The sequence below is a fragment of the Gallus gallus genome, chromosome 4, assembly GCF_016699485.2.
Source record: "Gallus gallus isolate bGalGal1 chromosome 4, bGalGal1.mat.broiler.GRCg7b, whole genome shotgun sequence".
Taxonomy (NCBI): Eukaryota; Metazoa; Chordata; class Aves; order Galliformes; family Phasianidae; genus Gallus; species Gallus gallus.
This window is the reverse complement of record NC_052535.1, coordinates 48,139,062-48,165,704: the sequence shown is the minus strand read 5'-3', so window position 1 is coordinate 48,165,704 and position 26,643 is coordinate 48,139,062. Positions and strand designations below refer to the sequence as shown.

Sequence of the window (26,643 nt, the reverse complement as noted above, 5' to 3'; positions counted from 1 at the left end):
AAGGAGCAAGGACAAATGATTTTGTCTGAATTTTGATGCCTCAGAGGATACCATTTGTGCTTCACATCTTACTATCAAAAACAAGTAACCTCCTTCTATTGCTAGATAAGTAGTAGGCCATGGGCTTCAGACCAAGACTTCCAGGCCTTAAAAGCAAGGCATCTTTGGCTTGTGTTGTTTGTTGTTTTTTTGGATTTTTTCTTGTTTTGTTTTGCAGAAAGTAACTTGACTCTTTATCTCCACCATGGGTTAGTCAAAATAGTAATTTTCCTGATAATCAGACAACAGAGCCAGCATGGAAGAATATGGGATGACAAATACAGGTACAGAGTATAAACAATGTGATCGTCTTTGAAGATGGTCATGTATCCAAATCTCTGTTTCTGAAGGTAATGGTGAGAGGGGCAGCCAAGAGGCTGATCACAGCCAATACATAAATACGAAGTAGAAAATGGACTTAATTAGGAGGAAACAACTGAGAATGTGATGCCTAGTCCCACAAATATATTTCAAGGATGTAAATCCTCCTCTTTGTCCATCTTGCATGTTCAGGTCTCTGCTTTCCCCTCCTCTAGGCCACAGACCTGTCAGTTCCATGGCAATGACTGTGACTGTCCCCACAGCCAGATCTGGTCTTGTTCAGGTCCTGCTAGCCATGGATCTACAGCAGTACTTATCAGGGTACAAACTGAAATAAGGTGCATCAGTGTAGTCAATGCTATTATAGCTACTAGAGCAGGCAGGTTGAAAACAACAAGTATGACCATCAGGTGGCCTACTTTATGTCCCAAGTTACAAAACAAACAAACAAACCTAACAAAAGCAAACAAAAAAACAACACAGCAGGTGTCTTGAAGAATGAATTAACAGGCTTCTGCCCAACTCAAAAACTCCCAGCCAATCCCCAGAACAAAATGAAAAGTAGATATGTAATAAATACTCATTATAATTTACATTTTAGAGGTACAGGAGTGAACAGTTAAGGTCACTCAAGCTGTTAAGAAATGTGATTGTCTCACACTTGTTTCAAGAAAACTTTAAGTAACACTGCTTAGTACAGTATTAAAGACAGGTCGAGAATCAGTTGTACACACTCATCTTGTGATGAATGGATTATAAATAGACTTTTAAGAAAGCAATAAAATCATTCACTAGACTTTTTAAATGAAAAGTTGAAGCGAAAAAAGGAGTCAGTGTAATATTCACTATGAACAGCCACAGCTGGCAAGCAGCTGGATTTCAAATGAGCTTTCTTACCCAAATGCCAAAAGCAGTAATTCATTGCTGGGACTCTGTCTATGTGAATTACAACTTTTGCTAACACTGTCTATTAGCATGATATACACAGCCCCTATGTGTCCTGTGCAGCACACACTGTATTAATCTGTATAATGGCAGAACAGAGGGGAAGAGTGTGATCTACATCAAAGCCATCACTACAAACGTGGCATTGACAAAACTTCATACTCAAGGTAAGCCCTAACTTCTGAACTCACCCTTCCGGAAACATGAGTTTCTGAAGGAGGAAAAAATTCCCCAGGAAAATTAAATCCCTGCATCCTCAATTGGGTAAAAATACCTTCCTACTGAAAACTTCTTCAGAAATATCAAGTCACACACACAAGCCCATCTAAAGTAACACTCAAACCAGCCAAGCAAAAATGATTTATAGTGAAGTTTTCTCCTGTTCCATTGAACATCTTCCTACGATTACCCGTGGAATTATTAATTGGATTCTGTAAAAATGAGCAGTACCCAAAAAGTATTACCATCCTACCTCATAAGAAGTGTGCATAAAATAAGCTGTACGTGTCCACGGGCAAAGGACAAAGTTGTAACAGCCATTGCAGTATCTACAAGAGCGAACTTCCACTGAGTATTCAGGATAAGCAATGGAATAGATCTGCAGACCTAAGGGATCTTCGAGATTATCTGCCATAAATAATATCACAATAATACTGCTGTAGCTACAGTGATCTAAGAACACGAGAACATGATAAAGTTTGCAATTACAGGTCTGAAGATCTATGTCTATCCTTTCCAAAAAAAAAGCTTCTCTGTTCTTTTCAGCTAGAAAGGGTAATAGGTTTAGCTGGCCTTGAATTGCATCAGTGCAAAAGACTAGAGGATGGCCCTCTTGCAGTTCCTTTTAGTCCTGATTTCCGTGAACCTTTGACTTTGAGATCACAACACAGGATACACACTTAGCATTCAAGATGAGAAGGGACTAATAAAGAGTATGATTCAGAGGTTCTCAAGAAAAAGGAGCACAGATCAAAGAATTACATCCTCTTACCATACAAAGTCCCTGAGCACTGAGGTACATAGGTAAGTTACTGCAACTGAAAGGCAGGGCAGATATCCTCACTGTGCCTGTGTAACGTTGACCACAGCAGGACTTGGGCATCTATGTTCGACTGCAAGTATCACTGACAACAGCAGCTGTGTTTAAAGCTCTATTTAAAAATAAAGCAGGTGAACACATTCATATTGTGGCAGCACAGTATGTCCAGGAAGACTGCCGAATATAAAGATATCCTTTAGGAAAAAGTCTCCCAAACAAAAAGAAATGAAGAAAGTGAGCAGTCAAGTCACACACTTATAACTGACATCTTTTGAAATTACTGTCTGAACTCACACTTGGCCAAGACCCTGGAAAAATCCTCCTTTTGATTGCTACAAGCTGCCCTAAAAGCATTCCTCTTTGGCTTGTCAGTGAAGCCTTCTAACTACTGTATCAGTCCATGTCACTAAAACAATGCTCATTTATCATAATTTAACTCAACCGGTAGCCTTTGCCCCAAACCTACTGAGTGAAATAACAAGCACAAGGAAGAAATAACTGTGAGTTCAATAAAGAATACTAACCCTGCAGGTACTAAACACACATTTCTTAGCATACTCTGCATAGCAGGGACATAAGAGCCTTGTATTGTTGCCTGTTACCACCTGTGGTACCTTCAAAGCACAGTGGTACATCCATTAGCATAGTATTAGGGCATCCTGTAGTCTTTAGCTTGTTTCTTGCATGATTCCTGATACATCCCCATGCTCCCACTAAAAGAATGACAGCACAAACAGGCTGACCTACCCATGTCCACAAGAGAACACTGACAAAGTGTGAAGTTAAGCCTGCACCTGGCACTGGCCAGCCTCATTTCCCAGAAACAATAGTGCTCATGTAAAACTTTGTGACTATGCTGGGGTGGTGATGGAAATTCCTACAATGTTTACATTAACTTTGGGCCATCAGAGTTCCCCCCATCTGGCTGTCTAATCCACACTCCAGTATAAGAAATGGTTTACCAACTACTCTGTGGCAGAGAGAAAGGCTCACAAATAAGCAGAACATAGATATTTGGGTGACAACGAGAGCTACATAGAGTTAACTAGAAAAGAAGAAAATACTTTTTTTTCTAGAACACAGCATCCAAAGAATAAGCATCAGAAAGAAAACAGAGGTCTGTTTTTAATCATCCAGAATTATGAACTAAGAGAAAGATGGAACAGGTTTCCCAGACAGCATGAACCATCAGAGGTCAGCCAGTGCTACAAAAGGAGCCTTGCACTAATGCTGGGTTCTTACGGTCAATTCTCTTTCTTTCATGGTTAATTCAGACATGGTTTGCACTCTTCCCTAGCCATGTTCCCCCAGAACACACACTGTCTCATGGCATCTGTGACTCATATTTCCTGAGCTGCAGGTCCATATATTAGCCCCATAAATTTTCTTTCTCTAAAGCTGCTTTTTGTCTGTTTGTTTGTTTGTTAATAATATAAACCCTCAGCATTTATTTTGATGTAGGAGTTCCATGGGAACCTGGGTAAGATATTCCATATGATGCATGAGAACCATGGCGGGAAGAGGGAACATTTATTCAACTGCATTTACAGCTGCCCAGTTGCAAACTAAACCTTAATGATGTTACCACAGAGGCAATTTCACTAACTTTGGAAGAACTCACATATACTCGGAAGTAAAATATTACCCTTTGCTGATTTTCTTTTTCAGGTATTCTGTTTGTTGGGTTTCTTTTCTTTCTGATTTTAGATCTGAATCACTCCTGGTTTGGTTTTCTGTTTGCTGATTTTTTTTAATTATTATTATTCCTGAAGTTCTAGCACAGTCCAAAATGTACACTCCACATCTTTGCAAAATCAGATTAATAATGCTTCTTACCATAGCTCATTCCAGTTCCTCATAACCTATGGTATATTGTAGGAAAAGCAGAAAACCAATTCAAGGCTGAAAATACTTCAGATGCCTTATGTAGCCACAGGACAGTAAGAAATCAAGAGACCAATAAATCATATTTCTCATTAGAATTTTCTTAGAGTATTCTAGATATCTCACCAAGATCTAAACATGAAGCACAGCCTGCAAAATCTGCATTCTGTAAGATGTTAAGGGAAAGGGTCTCATCTATGTTTCGGTATAACATTTTTTCTTGTTGATTAACAAGTACTTTGTAATCCACATACTTACTGTATTTCTTTTTAATATGTGCCTTGAAAGCTGACAACATAAGTGAAAAAAAAATCTGCTCAGTGCTCAAATGTCACAAATTTTGGTATTTTCAAGAATTTGGCATAACTTCTCATATATTGAATGCAAACAAACAGAGAACTAAAGGAAATATGCATACATTTTTATGCTTTCTTTATATAATTTTCACAATGGAATTCCTTTTAAAAGCTAGGAAATATAGCACCCAAACAAATCAATGTTATAACAAGAGACATCTTGAAGTCATACTTCATACTCAGATACCTTTCTGTTACCCTACTGAAGAAAAGCCATGAGTGAATACTCTGGTGTCAGAATAGACAGACTATAATATTCTGCTATAACACAAGCTGACAGTATGCACATATCCAGCAAAATGTGAGGCACAGGTAAACAGCTGAGACAAATGTTGGTTGGGTTTGGAGTTAGCTTTAAACACAGTAAAAAGGAGAAGAGTTGCCAGGACAATTTTAGTCTCAGGGCCTTATCACAGCAGCTGCCCAGGTGTGGGGCACATGGAGGTTTGTCAGTTGAGCTTTTTGGACAACTAGTGCTGTACAAAAGCTGATGAAAATTAGCCCTGTGGCAAGTTCACAGAGGAGCCTGGACGTGAGATAAGCAAACTCAGCCTAACAGGGAGATCAACTTCCTTCTCCATCTCTGCCCCATCACAAACAGTTAAACAGAGTTTGTGCTTTCAGCTCGAGTGCAATCAATGAGGTCAAACATACCTCAATGGAAATAAAGGTTAATATTTATTCTTTCAAGCAGCAGAATCTCCTGCAACAAGATGTAAAACACCTCTGGGAAGTAAGTCACCCCTTTTCTATGCTCTTAACCTAGTAGGCAAGGGTCTCACAACCTATCTCCCTACCATTCAAACATAAAGCACTATCCCCTTGGCTCCCCTTTATAATAGAAACAGCATATACTTGAAAGTAATTAAAAAACAAACAAACAAACAAACAAAAAACACCACTAAAATATCCTAAATAAAGCCCCTGTACATGAAATTCTGCCCAAGGAGAAGACAAATAAATAAGAGCTATTAAAGATAAATAGATAAATATAAATAAATAAGAGCTATACTTACTGCAGTATTAGTACTCTCAAGTACTAGACTTAGGAAGAAAGAGAGAACAAGTACTGAACAAGTACTGAACACAAGGAAGAGCACATAACTGCTCAGGATGGCACCTCAGGATAAAATGAAGGGGATATCAGCATCACGCAGACTGCTGTGGGTTCACCTGGAACCCACAAATAACAGATTATTCCATGATAGGACAAGAAGGAAAACAGTATAAAAAAATGAAGCCAAGCATTCAACAGCTAAAACATGAAATTTAGGAAGTGAGACTCCCTGAGCTTCCTACAAATCGGTAAAGATGGGCTTCTGCAGAAAGTAATACAGAGCATGTTTTCCAAGGCTCCCTCTACAGCCGGTGGAGAAAGATTAGACTAATCTGTATACAAAAAACAAAACTGCATGCACTAGATCGGGTGGTATGAATCTCCTTCTGTGGCACAACACAGTACGTAAGTGTTTCATGCACATCTGGGAAGACAATAAACTTGCTCGACAGTTTTCAGATAGTAGGATGGAAGATGGTTCAAGCAAGAGGTATCAGTATAAAGAGAAGCTGTGATTTCCAACATTTCATTTATTTGCCTGCCTTTTCACAGGGCAGTGCTCCCCTCTATATCTCTTCAGACAGCATAGAGAAGGCAGATGGGTACAGTTTTCATGGTCTCTAGCTGAAGCACATAATTCTCTTCTCCATATCAGCATCCAGATCTGACAGCTGGTGTATAATAAGTAATTGCCACTTCTCATTCATAGGAACCACTCAGGAAGAGAGACATTATCCGTGCTCAGGGGCTGGTATAAAATTGTCAGGGAAGTGACTGTGCTCCCCAAACATGCATTGTTTATTACCTCTTATTTTCTGTCCCCTCTTTATTTGAGTTTCATCATTTACTCTGTCTGCAGACAGTGACCAGATCTCTCTGCCTTACACAAAGCTTTGTAAAATTCCTTGTGCCAGACTTCCTCCCTTGAGTGGAAACACAACACAGAATACAAGCCTTTTTTTTTTAGCAGCTGTACTCCTCTACACTCAAAAATGTCTTTAAGATCAAATCCAAGCATGTTTGAGAAGATGCACAATAAAAGCACAGTCAGCAACAGTACAGTTCTTGACTTCACAAAACAAACTGGGTCCTATGAAATAAATCTCTGCGAGTAACTCAAAATAAGCAGCCACCTGATTGAGGAGTGCTAGGACCATAGCCTGAGAGTTCTGCTGAATCTTAGCCAGGGCTTACTTTGAAGACCAAATCCATAACACCTCTAAGAAACTTAGATAAGATGCAATTAACTACATGCCTTTTAAGATTTATGAGGATTACTTTTAGCACATTATAGGTAAAGTTGACTGCAGAGAAAACTTTTAACATTTTATCTTGCAAGGCTGCTCCTCATTTTGACTGTAGAATCATTCAGACGTGGATAGTTGAACCCAACGTTCATTAAACAACCTGCAAGACAGCAGCCCAATACTTAGCATATTTAGCCCCACTTAGTACTGAAAATGTGGAAAGGTTCACGCAAGTCATGTTACAACTGTGATCAACTGTCAGAATTAAGAGTTAATCATCTACAGCACATATTTGGTCACTGCACACGGCTGTATCAATTACATTTCATCAACTCACACTTTCATTCCAAAATACGGATGCAGAAGTACCCAAATGGGAAAAGTCAGCTCCTCAATTCAAATGGGATTAATAGTCCAACTAAGAACAGAATGGTTCCCAGAATCAAAGGCAGCCCATAATTTCTTGGAGCAATCCTCCCACGGCCCATAAATAAATTAAAAATAAATAGATTTTGAAGGAAACAGATTAAAATTGAACAGACTCCCAGAAGACTCTTGTCTCTTTAAGAGAGGCTCAAACATTAGACTCAGCGTGTCCCACCAGAATGCTCTCACTCTGGGGAGGACTATGAGAAATGCAGGGCAGAGCAGAAGATCAAGCTCCTAACCACATCAGTCAGCTGTGTTGCAGGATTTGAACAGAGCACAAAACAAAATCATGTATATAAGCAAAGTGAGTGAGGGAAAATAAAAATTTAGGAGGCCAAAAAAAAAAAAGCCAACTTAAGTCTTCATTCAGTTCTAATTTAAAGCTAGTTTAACAATATGGGGATGGAGAGTATGAAAAAATGTTAGCAGATACTCAGTTTAATAAACAAAAAAATTGGAAAGATTAGTCTGGAAAAATAATGTTACACCAAGGAGACCTCAGTGATCATCAGAACTTCACTAACAGCAAGTGTGCGACCTCTCATCCCATCCAATTCCCTGATGCTTTTTTCCTCTTTTTCAGTTGCTGTTTTTCTTAAGGCAGCAATTGGCACTAGGAAGCCCTTTTTCCTTGCAGACTTCAAACCCTACCAAAATAAAGTGATTATATTCATATTAATGAGAAACTGTTTTAACTCACTGTAATCAGCGTACTAGGGGCCATGGCCCATACCTGCCATCACCTAAACTGAATTACGTAAGAACTTAAAAGTTGAGAAAGTAGAAGTACAGTTCTGTTGATGTAATCAGGAAGCTGCAATGGAAACAAGGAAAGCATGTATTATGCAGAGTAAATTAGTAATTATTTATGTCGTATTATTAAAGAGACACTGCAGATCGCAGAGATTTCTAGAATCAGGTAGACAGTAACTCAGCTGAATACAAGAAAAGCAAAGTCTCAGCCGCTTGATTTTTTTACCTTGATTTTTTTCACTTGAAAGAACAGCAGCATGAAGAGTTTAAAACTGAAAGTATAGGTTGAGAAACACAGTAGAGATCACTCTGAACTGCCTGCACGTTGCTAACAAGTTAGCTAGGGGCATTTCAGCAGCTAAGGTAACTGACCAGAGCACACAATCGTCTAAGATCAGAACTACCTGAAAAATCCTATTATGATTCTACATCATAAATACAAATGAGATTATTTCCTTCAAGGAAATTTACCACAAATAAATGTGGCTTCATTTGAAGTAAAGTCTTGTCTTTTCTCAAGAGTCAAAAATGTATCTGCAGTAGCTAGGCACACATTGCAGTTTGCCAGCTTAAGAAAGAAATCAACATTTACCTTACTTTTGGTTATCACTTTAACATAAAACAATCCACTTCTCCAAAAGAGGTGATTATGCCAGCTGAACGGGACTACAACTTCTAAGTGAGCTGGGGGTGGTTCAGCAGTCCTACTCTAGCAGCCTATAACTCAGTGCTGTGGTTACTCATGAGCTGGATCCCTCTTTACAGCTTTTTTGGTATCCACAGGGTGTTTCTTCCAAAAGTCTTCTGAGATTTGTTACTCCTCAAACATATTTGTCCAAAACCAGAGTGCTCAATTTTCAGAAATTCCTAGGAAGGGACCTACTGGGTTTTCCTATGAGGTGACCTGAGATCACTGAATCATGTACCACCATTTTGGTCTATTCCTTCATTCATGGTACCTTACAAGGCCTTCTGTGCCAGGAAGCTACTAAAGGCATTGCAATCTCCAATAGAGATCTGAGTTACCTAAATTTCAAGTCCCAAGGGCTGGTTTTCCTGCTAGACAACAACATTCCCTCTTCTTGGTTTGACAGAAGCCTGTTAGTTTTCCCTTTTCCTTCATTGCACACTTGCTTGCACACTTATGTCAAACAGATTGCAAAGTTTGGTGTTTCATGTTGCTCAGAGCAGCAAAGATTACTAGGTGGCTTATCATCTTCTGCAGCTTGTGGCATTTTCTATTGCCTGGAGCATGTAGGTATTTTTGAATCAGATAAGAACCACAGGGATCCCTGTTTTTGGTAGTTTTCATACATTTTCTTATTCTCTTGCAGGGGTACATTGCTATTGGCTAGGCAAGAAGATATATGGGCCCTTTTAAATCAAATGTGTAAAAGCACCATGCTTATGGGTGACATTAATATGCAAAAGGCCTAAAGGAAGTTCACAATGTGGGCAGGTTCTGTTGCTGTCTGCTTTCTCTTAACATCTGCAAACTTTTTTAATGTGTTCAGGAAATAGTAGTGAATAATTGTATTGCACATAAAAAGACATAACAGTCTCCTCCTGCCTTTGAGAGTGTGGTAAGCTTAGCAGAATTCAATTAAAGTTTATAGTGCACTTTACCAGGAGGGCAATTTTGATCTAATCATAAACAAAATCAGATAGGAAGGTTGTCATAATGGCATCAAAACAATCACAGACAGAATAGCTAAAGGAGAATTTCTGCTGTGCATTTCATGTCTAAAACACATTTCAGGTTATCCTTGAAGGCCTCTGTTTTGACCTGTCAGTCAGATAAAGCCAGCCACTTCAGCAGAAGGAACAATTCTATCCAGACCTCAGTTTGGGCTGCTTTCTCAAAATGAGACAGAGTTCACTTTATTTTTACCCTATGAGGTTCTCTAAATGAGCATCAAAAGTAGGAGTTTAAAGATTTTAAGTAAAGAAGAACAAATCAGAACTTAAGAATTCACTGCCTCTTTGGTTAAATCTCATTAAAAATCTCAGGTTACCCTTTGTCACCATTACCACCTGATTTCCTTCAGAGTCACTGCCAGAGGTGACATGAGGGAGAAAAGCATCTATTCTGACCTTTCCAGGGACCTCTGTAAATCCAAGGATCGCAATATCACAGCCATATACAAATGATACACACCATTAAACACTAAAGACTACAATGCCATGATCATTTATGAATTATTTCTATAAGCAAGAAGTCAGAGTTTGTGTTATTTTCCCCCAAAACACAAAGGCAAAACATAGATGAAGGATTTTATAGAACGTTAGTTGCGAGTGATGTTGGTCCTCCAATAACAATGCTTCACCACATGAACAATGCCTGGGACTGAGGGCCCATGGATAAAACACTGACTGACATGGTGAGATATGTAAGAGTTGCATGCCTACAGAAAAATATCATGAGTGGTCACCCATGGCATTTTTACCCACACTTTGAGTTGACTTCAGCTTTCCAATGTGACAAACATCCAGGCTATCCAATTTAGTGAAAACAGCCTCTCTAAACTGTCTGCCATGGGCTCATGCCCCAGTCTATCTTACTGTTAACAATGAAAGCTCTTGGCCAGTTTATCTAAATGTTATTTCAGCACAGCAGAATTTGAACTTTTCTACAAGCCTTTGAACAATTCTATTTTCCTTTGGGAGGACTGAAGAGGGAAGGAGAAGATTGAAATTATATTTCTTACCTTCAATTTCTGAGGCAGTAAAAACTTATAAATATCAGAGAAAGTACTATGTCCATCTGTTCAGAACATAAGAGTAACATGTCAGGCCAGGTCAAAGATACCATCTAAGCCAGTATCCTCTCACTGACAGTTACCAAAAGCAGAAGCCTAGGGAAAGGGTTAAGAACTGATTCATCATATTTGATACTTTCACCCCCAAAGAACCTCCTAAAGACACTGGAGAATCATTTTCCCTCTCCATGAACATTACCCACTGCTTCACAGAAACCACGACATTTTCAGCTCACACAACAGCTTGTTACAAAGACTTTTACAGTGTAATTAAACCTCACATGACGACTACATTTGTTTCTCTGGAACCTGACCCACAGTTCTGGTACTGAAGGAATGATGATCCCTGCTGTATCACTCAGTGCTGTTAACCTCCATTACACTCCACCAAGGCTATCTTCTTTCTAAAGAAGAGGCGTGCAACCCACACATCTGTTGGGTTGCTACTGTTCTCTGAATCTTTTCCAGGCTCCATGAAATCTTTGAAGGGACCAGAACTGCACAAAGTTTCCAAGATGCAAGCAGTTCACAGCCTCATACAGGACTGTGATGATGTATTTTATATTCTCTATTTCAGTTTTAATATTCCCAATATACCTAGGGCATAATGGCCAGTCCAGAATCCATCGTATAATATACAAACGTGGGATTGTTTTCCCTTCTCCATGCATCACTTAACATTTATCTATACTTAATTCGATTTGCTCATCTCTTGCCAAGCTACTGAGTCCCATAAGGTCCTTCCATAATTTTTCAGTCAGCCTTCATCTCTACTGTTATGAGAAATGTTTGCTGATAGTACTAATGCACATCCCTAATAGCAATTTGCGCCTTTTCCAGCTCATTTATGAATATATTGAGAATGAACAGATGAATATGAATGAATATCAGCACTGATCCCAGCAAAACCCTTTGGAAGTCCACTGTAGATTTTTTTACTACCGTGAAAACAGATTACAGAGTCTTAATGTCTCTTTCCTACCTTTTAGGAGTGCTCTTTGCACTGCTAATTGAATAGTTATATATGCAAGTTTATACACAGTAAATGTCCTGTTTTCTTAAAAGGTTTCAGGTTTGAAATCTTGTTGAAAGGTCTACAAAAACATCATTTCTCCTGCCTTCACATTTCTTAAGAAGCTTCTTTTAGCAAGAGACAGAATCATTTCTACTCATTATATGCACAAGTATCTACAAATTTTACCTTGTGTAATCTGAGTTGCTTTGGGGTACTTTTTATAAACAAATAATTCTTAGCTCTCCCTAAAAAAAGTGTTCTAACTCATCACTAGAAACCTTTCTTAGCCCTTGCTTAAAGGGTTTTGAAAAAAGAAATCAAATTGAGAGTCACACATTGACATCACAGCACGCATCCAAATATTACAATAAAGAAAAACAAAAGCAGGCCAAGACCATCTGCAGATTCTGCAAGAACCTGTGGTTTGTACCCTATGCACAAAACTGTTCCTTGTTTACTGCACTGTACTTTAAAATAACACAGCATTTCATTAGGTGTTGCATAATAAAATAAAAATATGGGTTAAATATAAACATTTATTTTAAGGGCATTAAAACATTGTTTCTCATTTATTATCATATTCCAGTAAAAGAGGAAATGGACATTGATCAAGACACAAGATATCAGTAAGCAATCTCAGTGTCCTCTTTCCCATATTAGATGCTCCAGCAATACAGAGCTGTAGCTATATAAATATGCCAGGTTATGGAGACTTTTCTTACAATTTAGGACTTAAGAGTCATGATGACTGATCTCCTCCTGATGCCTAGGAATTGCAAGTAGATAACACAGAAAGCATGTATTTTCTAGACCTCAAACACCCCACATGACAACATCCATCGCTACATGAAGCTAGAGCAGCTCAGTACAGTGCTGCTGTCATTTCTATCCATCACAGAGCATTGAGAGGGAAGCCAGAAAAGGACACTGAGCAACAAAATTCCCCATTTAACGTCTGTCCAAGGCCCATGTCTCACACTGTCAGCTTGCAGCCTGCAGAGCTAGACTGCATTTCTGGCTGTGCCAATCCTGCCCCACTTGGAATGGCTCAGAGGCATCATCTTGGGTATGCAGTTTCAGCCAGTACAGTATAACTTACAAGCACTCAAACCTTATATTTCACCAAACATCTTGGCTTTTCATTCTGAAACTTTGTCCATAAAATCAAAAAGAAATGCAAATAATTTTATGTAAAAGTTATGTTTTAGATGGGTATGTTAAACTGCAACTCCGTAACTGAAATCTGAAGAAATATCAATTCATAAATTCTCCTGCACTTGCTTACTCTAAGGAAATTGGGTTCAATTGTCCTCTCACTGACACTACTCTGAAGTGTCAAGCAACTCTATTAAAGTCAATGAAGCTATACTTAAATATATCCTCTGGGAGCAAATTAGATCTGCAATTTTCATACCATGCAAATTTCCAATCTATTTCAACACAATTAATTGTATTTTTGACATCCGCAGATGATTTCTTTAACCCCAAACTACTATCTTTGCAGTGGCTATTACTACACCCTTATAAACACATTTCAGGCACCTGCACCTCATCATTGTGGGAGGCCAGATACCACAGGCTCCTGTGGAACCTAAGCTCCTGTAACTTATAACTCTTACAACCTTTTGTTGAAGAAAACGTGCTTCAAGTTCATGGAAAACAGCAGCCTCTTAAGGTTCATCTCCAACTCATCACTGTCAGTTTTTTAATATTTTAAAAGGAAAACCAGAAAATTGCAAGTCAAGCCTCAAAACTCTAATTAACAGGAAATGCTTTGGATATTTATAGCTGGCTATTCCCATTTAGCAGGCAGTGTTAATTTTTTTTTAATGACACAAATCTCTTTTTTGCTGGGAAGGAAAAGAGAACGTTAATCCAGGCATTAATGTTATCAGATACTAGGGAAGGGAACAGTCATAACAACTGCATCTCTGAAGATGGAAATAATATTCAACACAGCCATGCAAATCCACAGAGCAAATTAAAGTCTGCTGGCTACCTTCAGTACAGCAAGGTTTTATACTTAGTTGCTGTTACGTGCTTATATTGCACAACTTGCAATCTTGGTAAAGCACTCAAGAAAGCTTTATTTTGATTAGGAAAAAACACTCTTTAAAGAATGAATTATCTGGCACTATAGATTTCACCATTCCCTTGAAAAACATTCATGAGCAAACCAGAAAGAACCAGCAGAATATATTTTTTTCTTTTTCCTTTAAAAGAAATAATTTAACTGTAATTCCTTCCTACTCCATTTGTATTTTTTTTTTCCTTTTTTTTTTTTCCCCCCCATTACATAGCTAATATCTGCATTAATACTCTGGATGCTGGAGGTGGCAATAAGAAAGAAAAAAAAAAGCAAAAAACCCCCCAAGCTTTATTCACCAATCAGCAATAATTAAATGCTAAGTGGCAGTGCCTGCCTTCACTTGCAGCAGCTAGCAGCAAAGCTTAAGACTAGAGCAGGACAATGGCTTGCTTTCCAGTTCCTAATTGCTCTCCACAAGCCCTCCAGAGAGTGACAGAAGATTACACAGTGACTAGCCCATCATTCCTTTTTGGCTGTATTTATCTGCTCCCTTGGTTTTCCTCTCCTGCACTGCCTTCTCCCAGCTTTCCCTCCCTGTGCAGCTCACCCCTTCAGCATCATCCCACAGACCTCCAGACCTGTGATCACGTAAGCTCAGCAGGAACCTGGAGATGCCCCTGTTGTAGGTAAAACCCTGATCTATGCTGCAAGGAGCAAATCAAAGCTGCTGCATCTAACACTTAACATTAGCCTAACTTCTCATAGCTGCACCAACCCTTTGCCATTAGGGCCTGTCTGTAGGTTTAGGATTGCTGTTCTAGGCTAGACAAGTGAGAGAAGCTGAGATTCAGGTTGTATGCTTTCCACTTTATTCTTGAATCAGACAAAAGGGTCTGAGGTTTCATTTCAACATCAGCAAACTCTTGACAGTTAGATGCTGCAAGGGACAAGTAGATGGAATCATTTAGTTTGAATTAAACAAGTCCCAAATGATCAAATGAGACTATTGGTGCTGAATACTGCTGTTCAGAAGGGAAATCTTAGAGGAGAGTGGAAGCATGCTATAAGTCTCATTCAACGGCATTTGTCTTATCCACTAAGACATACCAATTTAATAAGCAGTACTGCTTTGCAATGTTAATATTCAGAAATCCACTTTAGATTCATCAGAGAAGTTCACAGGAAAGGAAGGCCAGTTTCCAAGAGGGAGAGTAGGTATGGGGACAAGACTAATCCACAACTGAGAAACCCCAACAGAAATTTTCTGGTACTAACGGATCAAGAAGTCGGGCTTCCTTAGGTATGAGAATATCAAGGTCACTTCAAGTATAAATATATCTCCCCTATAATCTCCCCAGAGACAGTTTTCTCAGCATCAGGATAAACTTCCAGTTGCTATTATTACTTTGCTTTTTTTTTTTTTTTTTTCTTTTCTAAGCAGCACACTCAAACTATAAAGTAACTCTGGCTCCTAATCAGAGGCAAAAAATTAGCCACATGAGGCAATTATATTTCACTTTCTGAGCACGTTTCCTTCAGCAAAAATCAAGCCTGAAAGTTATCGTAAGTAAATATGGAGAAAATTTCTCAGCCTATGCTGAAGTATTTTTTATGTTTTCCATAACATAAAAACATATGAGTGTCTCAGATGCCACTCTGGAAAGGTTAAATGAATAGAGGAGTTTGAAACATCTTAAATTTATTTCATTAAATCTCATCTCCTTTATCATCATTTCTGCAATGACTCCAAAATCCCCCTGGTATTCTGTTAGTGCTCAAAAGGGCAAAAAGTGTTTTAAGACATCACTCCTTGAAAATCAATTGAAAACAAGGAACAAATGTCTTGCTTCAGCTTGGACAGTTGTTCAGAAATGTTCTTGGCTAGGCTTTACTTGCAAAGTTGTAATTCAAGAACTAGCATAAGCAGCTGTTGAAAAAAGATTGGTCAGGCTCACATCCCCGTGTCTCATTCTCATGCTATCACTTGGCCATGAACCCTAGTCTGGGGTAACTGCCCTCCTTCAGCCAAACAGTCCAGGCATGCAAAATGATGTGAAGGACCAAACTCTCTGGAACTCGTGAGCCAGAAGATATTAGCTCTGTGTCACTTTCTCTTCTCACACAGTTTTTGGCAAACCTTACGCTACCTCAGGTAGTTCAAGAGAAGCAGAATATCCCACTACCTCCTTCCTTGGACTACATATGCAGAATTCAGCTCCTAAATATGAAGTCTTGAGACCTAATGGATGACCGTGACAGCAAAGATGCTGGAGACAGAAGGAAGGCAAATATAACAAACATGAGTGACAGCAGAGATGTGGTGGCATACAGGTAGGCAGAAACCAAAAAATACCTGCAGCCACTCAGGACTAGACAGATATTAATGTTTTGTGTGTTAGATTAAAAACAAAAACAAACCATCAGAAAGCATCTGAGAGAATTTAACAATTTTAGGTAATAGCTAAACAACTAAAAACCACATGCATATATAGTCAATTCATTAAAATAAGCCATTACAGCGAAGCATTTCCTAATCAGATAATTAGCAGCCTCTAATGAAATTAAGTTTACACAGCCAGTTACCATAATTAAAAGACATCACTGAAACAAACCATTATCAAAGGATAAGGGTCTTTTGTCTGATTTCATTTTTGTTTAGAAAGCTCTAGCCAAAACGCTATGTCCAAAGGAAACATGTAGATTCCATTTAAGTGCTAGATGCATTTCCACTGATGATAAAAGGTTATTCTCAAAGAGCAAGACAAATAAAAGTTCATCTAAGTGACAGAGGAATATTTTAAAACATTACTATAATTCTGCTATATATTCTACTAAGTTATATGCTCTACAATTTTGTCATGGCTGTTGACTGAATTTACCACCTCGCTATCCGTTCTCCCAAAAGACGGCACCTTCTTACAGGTACCACACCAGGAAAAGGCTCACAATGCTAAGTTGCAGCTCATGAAAACTTAAAAGACTTCCTTTGGCCATCAGGCCTGTAAACACAGGAGATGTACCTAGCTAAACAGCATAAAACATAAGCCTAATATTCAGTGCAGAGTTGACTAGCAAGCATCTCCCCACAGAAATAGCATGAGTGATAGATAAAGTAGGCAGTTTCTGCCACTTGGGTTTTTTGGATACTTTAGTTGATATCTAGACTGGCAAGTAGCTGCCAATGAGTTCCACAAGAAGCAGACAACTCTGCAGAATGCCTTTGGGCTGATTAAGGTTTCATCTCCTGCAGTTTTCTGCTCCTGGCTCTGTTACATAATCACCATTTCCACTCTGTCGGATTCTTTGCAAACAGAAATACTGGATTTCTACTGCTCAATGCAGATTAACTGCAACTGGATTCATGAGTAACAATGGCCACTGTTTTCACAGTTTGTTCTGGATTATATTTCCCTTTTTCTGGACTGGGAGAGCACACGTATTTTCAGGCTTCGCTACAAACTGTCTCTCTCATAAGTTGTTTCCTAGTGAATCAGGACAGCTCATCTCTGACTGAGCAAATGAATGGAAAAACTTTAAATAAAAAAAAATAGAAGCCGTGACACTTAGATTATAATAGATGCCATATTTGGAGGGATTAAAGTTTAGGTGACTTTCACATTCTGCTTTGATACAGGACTCAAAGACTGAATTAGGGCACCTGGATGGAAGCATCTATGATACAGAGGAAGAACTGTAAATTTGTACAGGTATCTTTTCACTGTGATAAATAAGCATGGTTGTCTTGTCTATTTTTGAAAAACAGTAATACAATTTTTACACTATTGAAATATGGAAGTTTATTTACATTCACCTAGAACTGAATCAGGCCCAGCTGCCACCTGTGATAGTGCAATTTAACGCTGTGGTACTCCGAGTAATGTAAAAGGAAATAAAAGGGACCTGAATAAATACTCAGTGCTCAGAAGGCACCACAAAAAGCTATGAATTCTCACCAGGAGAAGGAGAATCTGAGGGGGAAAAAAAAAAAAAAACAACTGTTTTACAAATTTTTAACTCACAGACCACTGGCAACCAGGTTAACCAAGCCCAAAAGATCTGGGGCTGGACTGGTGGACAGGGTCACATTTTAGGACTCTTTTGTCAGCTGAGTAGCCAAAGCACTTAAAAAAACACAGCAAAACAATTGCATAGCAATCACAACAATAGGTGGGACAAAAGCTGAAATGACTAGAGCATCCATGAACATTTAAACTTACACTAAAATAAAGTGACACACAATGGCATCTAATAGTCTTTAGATTGTTTTTAATGTAGGGTCTTTGAAGCTTTAAAGGATTTAAAGAGAAAGATATACCATCCAAATTCTGACACATACAAAAACCCTACTCCAGGGCTGGTACAAAAGACTGCATGGAGGAGCTCTCCTAGTTGACTAAATTAAGCATCTTTTCTTCCTATCAAAGTAAATATCTAGTTAGATATGGGAAATCTCAACAACATTACAGCAATCCCATTTTACTCCACATGAAGATGATGTAAGCACTATTTAACTTTGTTGTGTAACATAACAATCTTATGAATGGAGGATAGAATAGCACCCAAATCTTTGTCCAAATCATGTTTCCTCTAATACAAAAGTGACTGCAAACCAAAAATACAGATTCGCTAACAGCTTATGAGTGACATGGGATAGCATGTGTGCTCCCATCACTTTCTGTATTATCCCAGTTCAGAGTGCAGAAAAAGCAGGGACTTATCTTGCAAAAGCTGTCATCTTCCTTCCTGGATCTGACAACAGATTCACAAATGGAGTGGCTTTCTGGCTGTGCTGAGGTGGGTCTTTTACACTTAAGAGAAAAATGGAGCTGACAGAATCACAAAAAGGCTTGGGTTATAAGGGATCTTAAAGATCACCTGATTCAAAACCCCCTTCCACAGAGAGGGTTGCAATCACTAAATCATGTACTAAATCAGGCTCCCCAGGGCCATGAACACATCCAGGGCCAGGCCATCCACAACTGGCCTTTTAGAACTTCATTAAGTTCTTGTGGGTCCGTATGTCAAGCTTATTCAGGTCCCACTGGATGGCATTGCTCCCTCTGTTGCATCAACTGCACCAGTCAGCTTAGTGTCACTGGCAAGCTTGTTGAGGGTACACTCAATCCCACAGTCTATCTCATTGATAAAAATGTTGGACCCCTGGGGGACATTATTCATAACTGGCCTATACCTAGACATAGAGCAGCTGACCATAAACTCCTCTGGCAATAACCATCCAGCTAATTCTTTATTCACCATATAGCTCCACGGTGTAACTACTGTCTCTCAAGGAACTGCCTGTGTTAAAAAGAGCAAGCGTCCATGCTCTGTATTATTTCTCTGTCCGTAGAGACTTTTTCTAAATATTTTAACTTGAAACCATTAAATCTTGAAAGAACAAGCATAACTGACCTGTTCAAATGAGTAATAGAGATCTTATATGCCCCCACCAATATCCTCCATATTATTGAAGACCAGATACACGTCTTATTGAAAAATATCCAGTCTCAAGTGAAAGATTATATAAAAAGATTCCATGAAAAAGAAACCAGGTAAGCAGGAGAAGAGAGAAGGCCTCTGTCACATTTCCTCTTGCCTGCAAATGGAACACATTGATTCTTGAAGCACTTCCCCTCTTCTGTTTTTCTTTCCATTGGCTTCCTCAGGACAAAACCACAAGCAACAAGAGGGTGAAGTAGACCTCCTTTCATTACCTATTAGCACGCTGATTTTCTGAACCATTATTTCCTGTACAGTTTTCTCATTTTGAAGCCTACCACACACAATAATAGTGTTTTACATTTTTCAATACTGCTGGAGCACTGGTGTTTTCTACTGCTTTCTAATTACCTCTTTCTGCTAAACAGCATTCTCTTGTCTTAAACAGCATAACCTCCTACTGAATAAAGAGCTCTTTGAAGTCCAACTTCTGACTTCTCCCAAAGAGTTTCACAAAACCATGGAGTATACAGCAACTAATGCTGTTAGCAGAGTTGTTCTCTGTCTGGTTAAATTTGCAAGTAATAGACTTTAAATTTAAGATATAAATAGGTGAAAGGCAGCCCTCTGCATATTTTACTTGGTTTCTTGTCTTTTCTCTCATCTAACAAAATGTCTGACAAGGGATTTTTTAAGCATTTTTCTGCTTTGGCACAGCACGTAGCAAAGTTTGAAAGAGCAGCAGAAGTTTTGTGTGAGAAACTGCAAGCAATGTCTCAAACGTATACTACACCAACACCTTTCTTTGTCTTAGTAAACCTGCATGAAGGCACTCAGTGCAAATCATCCCCTGAGCTCCTCTAAGAACTTCAATATGTTGACTGCAGCACAGACTTCCTCAGGTTTGTAAATACAGATTTGTTATGCTTTGTTTTACTGCGTACTTCAGAGAGAGCGTGCCCACACACCAGCCAAATAAATACCACTGCTCTCTCTCATACAAACATAGAGAATAAAATTTACTTTGATTCATTCAAAAGGACTCCCTTCCCATTAGACTGGGGATTCTGAGGTTCTCAAGCAAAACGAGATGTATTCTATTTCACTCATAGGAGTGTGTTTGACTCTCACAATTCATTGAAAATGAATTTCAGGTCAGAAACAAGTAAATGCTCTAAGAGAGAGAAGCCCTGGCTAGGAGAGTAACAGTCTAAGTTTCTGTTTTGAGCTCAGACTAGTCCCATCAATGAGTTAAATCTGATTTCTAAACCCCATCCACACTTCCTTTACTTCAGAGTAGGAGAATGTTGCATTATAAACAAACTTTCACTGCAAGCCCAGGGACCCTGCAGGCTACCCTGTTAATAACAACTAGTCTGTGAACTATGCAGCCTGATTTCCTGCAGTGTGCTCCCATACAGATTCTCCAGTGCCTAATTAAAGTAGCTGTGCTCCAGCTGCCCTCTTTTCCACTGTGGAGGCATCAATTTGGATGTCATTCTCCTCTACCCCATCATGAGTTCTCAGGTATGGTTTAGGAACATTTTATTTTACAATCCCTGCCCTTCAGCCAACGTCTGTTCTAAGCAGCAAGTAAATTCAACTGCTGCTGAGGGAGCAGAGAGGCAAGCAGTCTTCCTAGCCAAATGAGTCCTTTACTTTCCCTTTCCTCCCTCCACCCCGGGTACCGCAAATCCCTGAGTTGACTAAAGGCTGGAACTGATAGCAACAAGGAAATGTTACCAGCGGTTTGGGAGAAGTGTGGCTCACTCTTTACAAAAGGGTACAGGTTTGCATCTTATTTGTCACCTGCAGTTTCATGCATGAAACAGTAACAGAAGTCAACTCAAGGCATTTTCAAAGAGTATCCGACAGTTGTAACAATCTGCTTTTCCCATAAATGCTGTTTCTGTAAGGTCTGCAATTCTCGAAGACGAGCTCCAAAAAACTTCAAGGTGACTTCTCAAGTTCTTCCATATCTGTTAAACGTGCCCTCTGCCCCCAGTCTAAAATGTTTAGCTATCTGAATAATCAGAGGAGTGAAGCCTACTGCATGTACTCAGCTTGGAAGCCTACTTCAGTGCAGATAAAGAAATACTACTGCAAGACTGAGAGTAGGCTCCTCTGGCTGTTTCTGGGTTAGAGTTATTAATTTATAACTTAGGGTCTCAACTTAATGAATTGCTGTGGTGTAGTTAAAAGGGCATTTTGTGATGGTTATAACTTCATATCCTGACATATTCCTCTCCTGCCAATAAATATAAACTGCTATGTCATTGTGAACAGTGCCAGGAAATAAACAGGAGATGATCAAATTGACTTGCTTTGCTCTTTTCCCCTGCAGCTGCAAGTGGTATCCATTCAAAAAGTAAACAAACAAGTGTAGGAACTGGTTTGATTGAATTACCTGTGATTGGAAAGATGTGCCTTTAACCCTAGGGCTCAGTGTTGCCCAGCTGCTTTAATTGCAGCCAGTGGAAAAATTCCCTTTGATCTTAATGGGAAGTAGCACAACACTGATGCTGTGCAACCTTGTCCTACACGTTTTAATACGGTGATTTCAAATCATCTGTGATTTGCAAATTCAATACCAAGACTGCTCTACGTAATGCAGACTTTCATGACACGTGTTTGCAATATGAAATACAAAGTACCAGAATTATATTTACAGTCCAGGAGTTTCTGTTAACCTCTTGAAGCGATATGACACAAAATCATTATTTAGAAATCACACAGCAATTTGACACGGGTAGGAGGGAGCACACTGTCTGCCTAATGATCTCAAACAGCATGAACAAGACTAGATGAATAGGAATTGTTAGCTTATTATTTACACAGTCTTTTTCAAAGCGCCAGAGAACTCTACCAAGTACATGAAGAGCATTGACTATAACACAAGAAAAGGGGAAATAATGATTTTTAGGAAGAAATTTATTTTGCTTGCAGAAAACTCAATCCTGCTGCCTGCAGAGAGCACCAACGACTACTGTTTTCCATGCACGCAGCAGGTGTTCCTGAACTAAAACATAACTCCCTAAAACTTTGCTGTCTTCCTTTTCTAATACCTTACCTCGTAGCACCTCAGAACATCTTTAAAATTACCTGTACACTGAATTGCACAGCCCTGCTGGAAGTCAGATTTCAAAAGAGGTACTTTGCCTGTGTGATGATCTCAGCGATCAAATAAATAAATAAATAAATAAAAGAAAAAACAAGCCATGTCCAGCTATCTCTTAAAACTCTTTTTTCTTTCTTTTTTCTTTTTTTCTTTTTTGCATAATACATCCCCCAAAAATGAAACAGAGACTTCTGAGATCAAAAGAAAAACATTATTTACCTGTTTTAGACTAAAGTCTGACAGTTTATAACACTGGATTGTAAGAAAACTGCTTCCAGCTCTCTGCAAGAGCTGTTGAGTTTTGGTGGAGAACACAACAAGGAAGTCAGTGTGTGGGCTAGGCTGGCAGGGAGCTGTCACAGCAGGAAAAAATTGCCCCAGCTCCATTTGTTGTAACATCCATTACATATAGCATAGGACATTCAACTCATCATACTATGTCTACCTCAAGCCAGATGTCTGCAGGCAGCAAGGACAACAACCATCATCAGGCCACTTACCCCAAGCCAGCTGCCATGACAGCTAGTGATTAGGTAACGTAGCTGTCTTATCTTTTCATGTTTAATGGCAGGAATGATGAATGCACACCCCCTGTGCAGTATGTCAAAAGGAACAATGCTAAGAGGAAAATCTGATAAGCAATTTAGCAGATGCACTGGTAAAGGAGAGCCTTCCTGCCAGGAAAGGAAGGAACAGAACCAGCAGTACCTCAGTTCTCCTGCAGCAGGCACCTGGCCCTAGGTGCAAGTGGGAATCCCAGCAAGAATAGAATGAAACTTTAGGCTGCAAAATTTCAAAACCTCTGGTCTGCCTGTACTGTGGGTTTAAAAAAATATACAAATAATTCTTGTGTTTCTATTTCTGACAGTCCAGAAATGCAAAAAACCTAAGCCAGCTCTTCTGGTTGTTTCAGTTCAGCTTCACAATTAGTGAAGCATCAAGTACAACAAGGAAGCTGTGGGAGATGTCTCAGAGCCTGCAAGCTGAGCAGACACAACAAGAGGTTGTCTGGGCTCTGTCAAGACAAGATGGCTCATGCCATACACCCGGCAGTGCCATGCACTTAGTCCTTTCACTTCTGCTGCTTCTAATTATGACACCGCTAATGTAGTCACATTGGCAAAGGAGACATGACCTGCCCAGTGTAGGGAGGGATATTAATTACTGGTAAAGTTTTGAGCATCTAAATAAAGCTGAGCATGTGCTTTGTGCTACAGCCTTAATACAACTGCTTCCCAATCTCTCATAAATAGCCTAAGCACTTTCTCTCTCGGAAATGTATCAAAGACCATAAAATGAGGCACTGGAATACTTAACTGCTAGCGCCCAAGCAAACAATATCATTACAGCGTATATAAAATTCTCCTGGGGATAGGTTGGGCATAAAAATTCAGCTGGATCATTAGGAGCCGATGATTTAACTGAGAAAGCAATTTAAGTCTCCAAGATGGCAACAGGAAGACATAAACTGAGTTGGAGGAATTATTTAATGACTAGCAGACCAATAAGGGAGGTATTTCATGGCAGTGTAAAATACTCCGCATCATAGGAGAACTGCGATTTATTAAATACAAGTTGTTAGGGTTTTTCTTCCCCTGCAGCTAATTTTTGTCATGTCAGTGACACTGGTGTTTTAAAGAAGTCCCAAGACAAACAAGCATGAACAAGAGTCAGAGAAGGCCAACAGCTCTGAGTACTGAGCTGCCCTGTTACCAAACAGGGCAGGTACCTTTGCAGCTTGCATACACTGCATAATTTTGCATGTATGAGAAGCAACCTCCTTGTACTCTATACAGCCTGAAGAGGTAAAGGGTACTGGTCTTGGATGCTAGGAGGCTGCATTCAAGTCACTGGCATGCACCGGATGAAAAATGTTGCATTTACTCACGCAGATCAGAGTCCAAAACCTCATTCATTTGCATGCCAAGACACCCGATACAACTTCTCAACACTGCTTTCAGCAAAAATGTACAGCATACATTAGTCAGCTTATTCCAGGGCTGGCAGACACCACAGACAGGTAGTCTGTGTGGTCATGCTAGGCCCCAGGAGAGAGAAGTTGTCTCCACTGCTCCTCAGCCAATTCTATCGCACAGACCAAACTGTTGCTATTGCACAGCACCAAGGGGAAATCTGAAGGACATCCAGGCTAAACCTAGGCTCTTCTTAAAAAACTGCAGAAATGAAATTGTTAGCAAGCTCCCACTGGCTTTCAAGCAGAGTTAAATTCCAAATGTTACTACAAGCCTTTGAGAACACCGTACCAGAAGCAAATGGATAGGGATTCAACATACACAAAAGAAACAGTTTATTGCATTAGATATCCATACGTCTAAGATTAGCAGAAGATGAGAAAATTTTTAGCTCCTTTCCATCTCCTCTTTGGCCCAGAGGAGCGAAGTAAAGGAGACAAACACAGCTGCAGGAGTTCGTGGGCAGTGAGGCAGAAGAGAACTCCCTCACTGCCCACATCAGAGCATCAAAGGAGTATGCCGCAAGGACTGTGTTCAGTCAAGCCCTAAATTCCAACCTGGCTGCAGAAAATAGCACTGGAGCCCTTTGTTTTAGAAACCACTGGAGCTCCACAGTGATTTCTTACTGCCAGAGATGCTGTTAGACTTTTGCATGGCCCTTCATGAGCCAGGTTGATTGCTTCCTGCTTTACAGCAGCGAGAGACTCACTGAGACAGTTGGAAATCACCGAGCAGCGTCACTGGGAAACTTTAAAAATGGTAAGTATTTGTGCACTGAGTGTTTTTGGAGATGGTTTGAACTTCACAATCAACTTTTTAGTGAGATGATAAAGTAAAATGGGAAAATGGGAAGAAACCTGAGACACAGATTTGTCAGATTGCCATGCGGCAGAGTGCAGCCGCTTGTGAGCTACGTTTTTCCCTGCTCTGGCTGCGGAGGGTTCTTGGAAAGAAGATGAAAAGTTTCTAAAAAACTTAAGGACAAAAAAAATCCCATAATCAATTCACTCTTTAAAACATGCTTAGTACATATTCTTTCAGCCACATGAACATTTAACAAATTCTGTGGAATCTGTATTTCTGCCATCTTGAGGCTAGCAGAAATATTCAGTCTTGGTACATAAATCATGGTTTAGACTCCTGTAAATCTCTGTTGAAATGGAAAACGTGAGCACTACAAAGACCAAAAACATGTGGAAGTATGCACAGCATAAATTTCATTATGAAAATATTACCATCAGGAAGCATGTGACAAATACAAACCTTGGAAGATTGGATATGAGCATCTCTATTGTTCTTGAACAGTATGGAGTTAACAAGTCTAAGTGGAAAGACTTCTTTTTGATGTGGTCCTTAACATTAAATGTTTGGGCTTTGGATTTGCTCAGCACAGGTTCTTTGTGGAGTTATACTTGCGATTTGTAAGCTTAAAACATTTCATCATTAATCACTGTATAGTTTTCATTTCTATTGATTGAGATTCTGCTTACCACCGCTCAAACACAGGTGAGCTGAAGTGAGAAAAACTGACAGACATTTGTTTTTCTGATAATAGTTGATATGTGCCTACCTGACAAAAACATCCTTCTGGAATGGGTGTCCAGGATGCTTACAGCTTCAAGGGTGGGCACACAGCTATCCAGTCCATCAGAGTTGCATTCTAATGGGAAACTTTCCTGTTTGCCGCAATTAAAATTGTTATTAATTGAAATTCATTCAGATAAAAAATAAGTATTGAAAATATTATTTTTAATATTTAAAAATATAAATTATATATATATATTTTAATATACTTGAAGGAGAACAGAAAAAAAGTGGCATAGGAAAAAATATATGAAAAAAATCAGAGAACAGCACTTCTATTTACATTCATTCAAAGCACTTGAAACTGAAAGAACCATTATGCAAGTTTTCTTTCAAAGCTTTGGTATAATTTTGCTTACTGAGGTTGAAAAATATCTTATACTTTACAGTAAAGACAATAATATTTGGAAAAATCATTCATTTTCTTGTTTTAAAATCTCAAAATAATCAATATTTATTAACATAAACATCAGTTTTCAAGTATATACAGCAACATTAAAAGTCTATCTTCCACTGGAGAACATATTTAAGAAATGAAATGCACTACTTCTACCCAGTGTTACTTAATCTGTATTTCAAAAATGGAATTGTTACTGTTCCCCCAGTAAGGCATGCATTACTATTTATTATTACGTCAAGTATGGATCAAGTCAGAA

At 39.1% G+C, this 26,643-nt stretch overlaps 1 long non-coding RNA gene across 1 annotated transcript in view; it reads right to left on the bottom strand.

Annotated features, from left to right (window-relative positions):
- Nucleotides 1–26,097, bottom strand: part of LOC107051730 — a 183,770-nt gene extending 157,673 nt beyond the window's left edge. The window contains exon 1 of the long non-coding RNA XR_005859606.1: nucleotides 25,974–26,097. This is a non-coding gene — a long non-coding RNA (uncharacterized LOC107051730). The remainder of the gene's footprint in view (nucleotides 1–25,973) is intronic.
- Nucleotides 26,098–26,643: the final 546 nt, after the last annotated feature.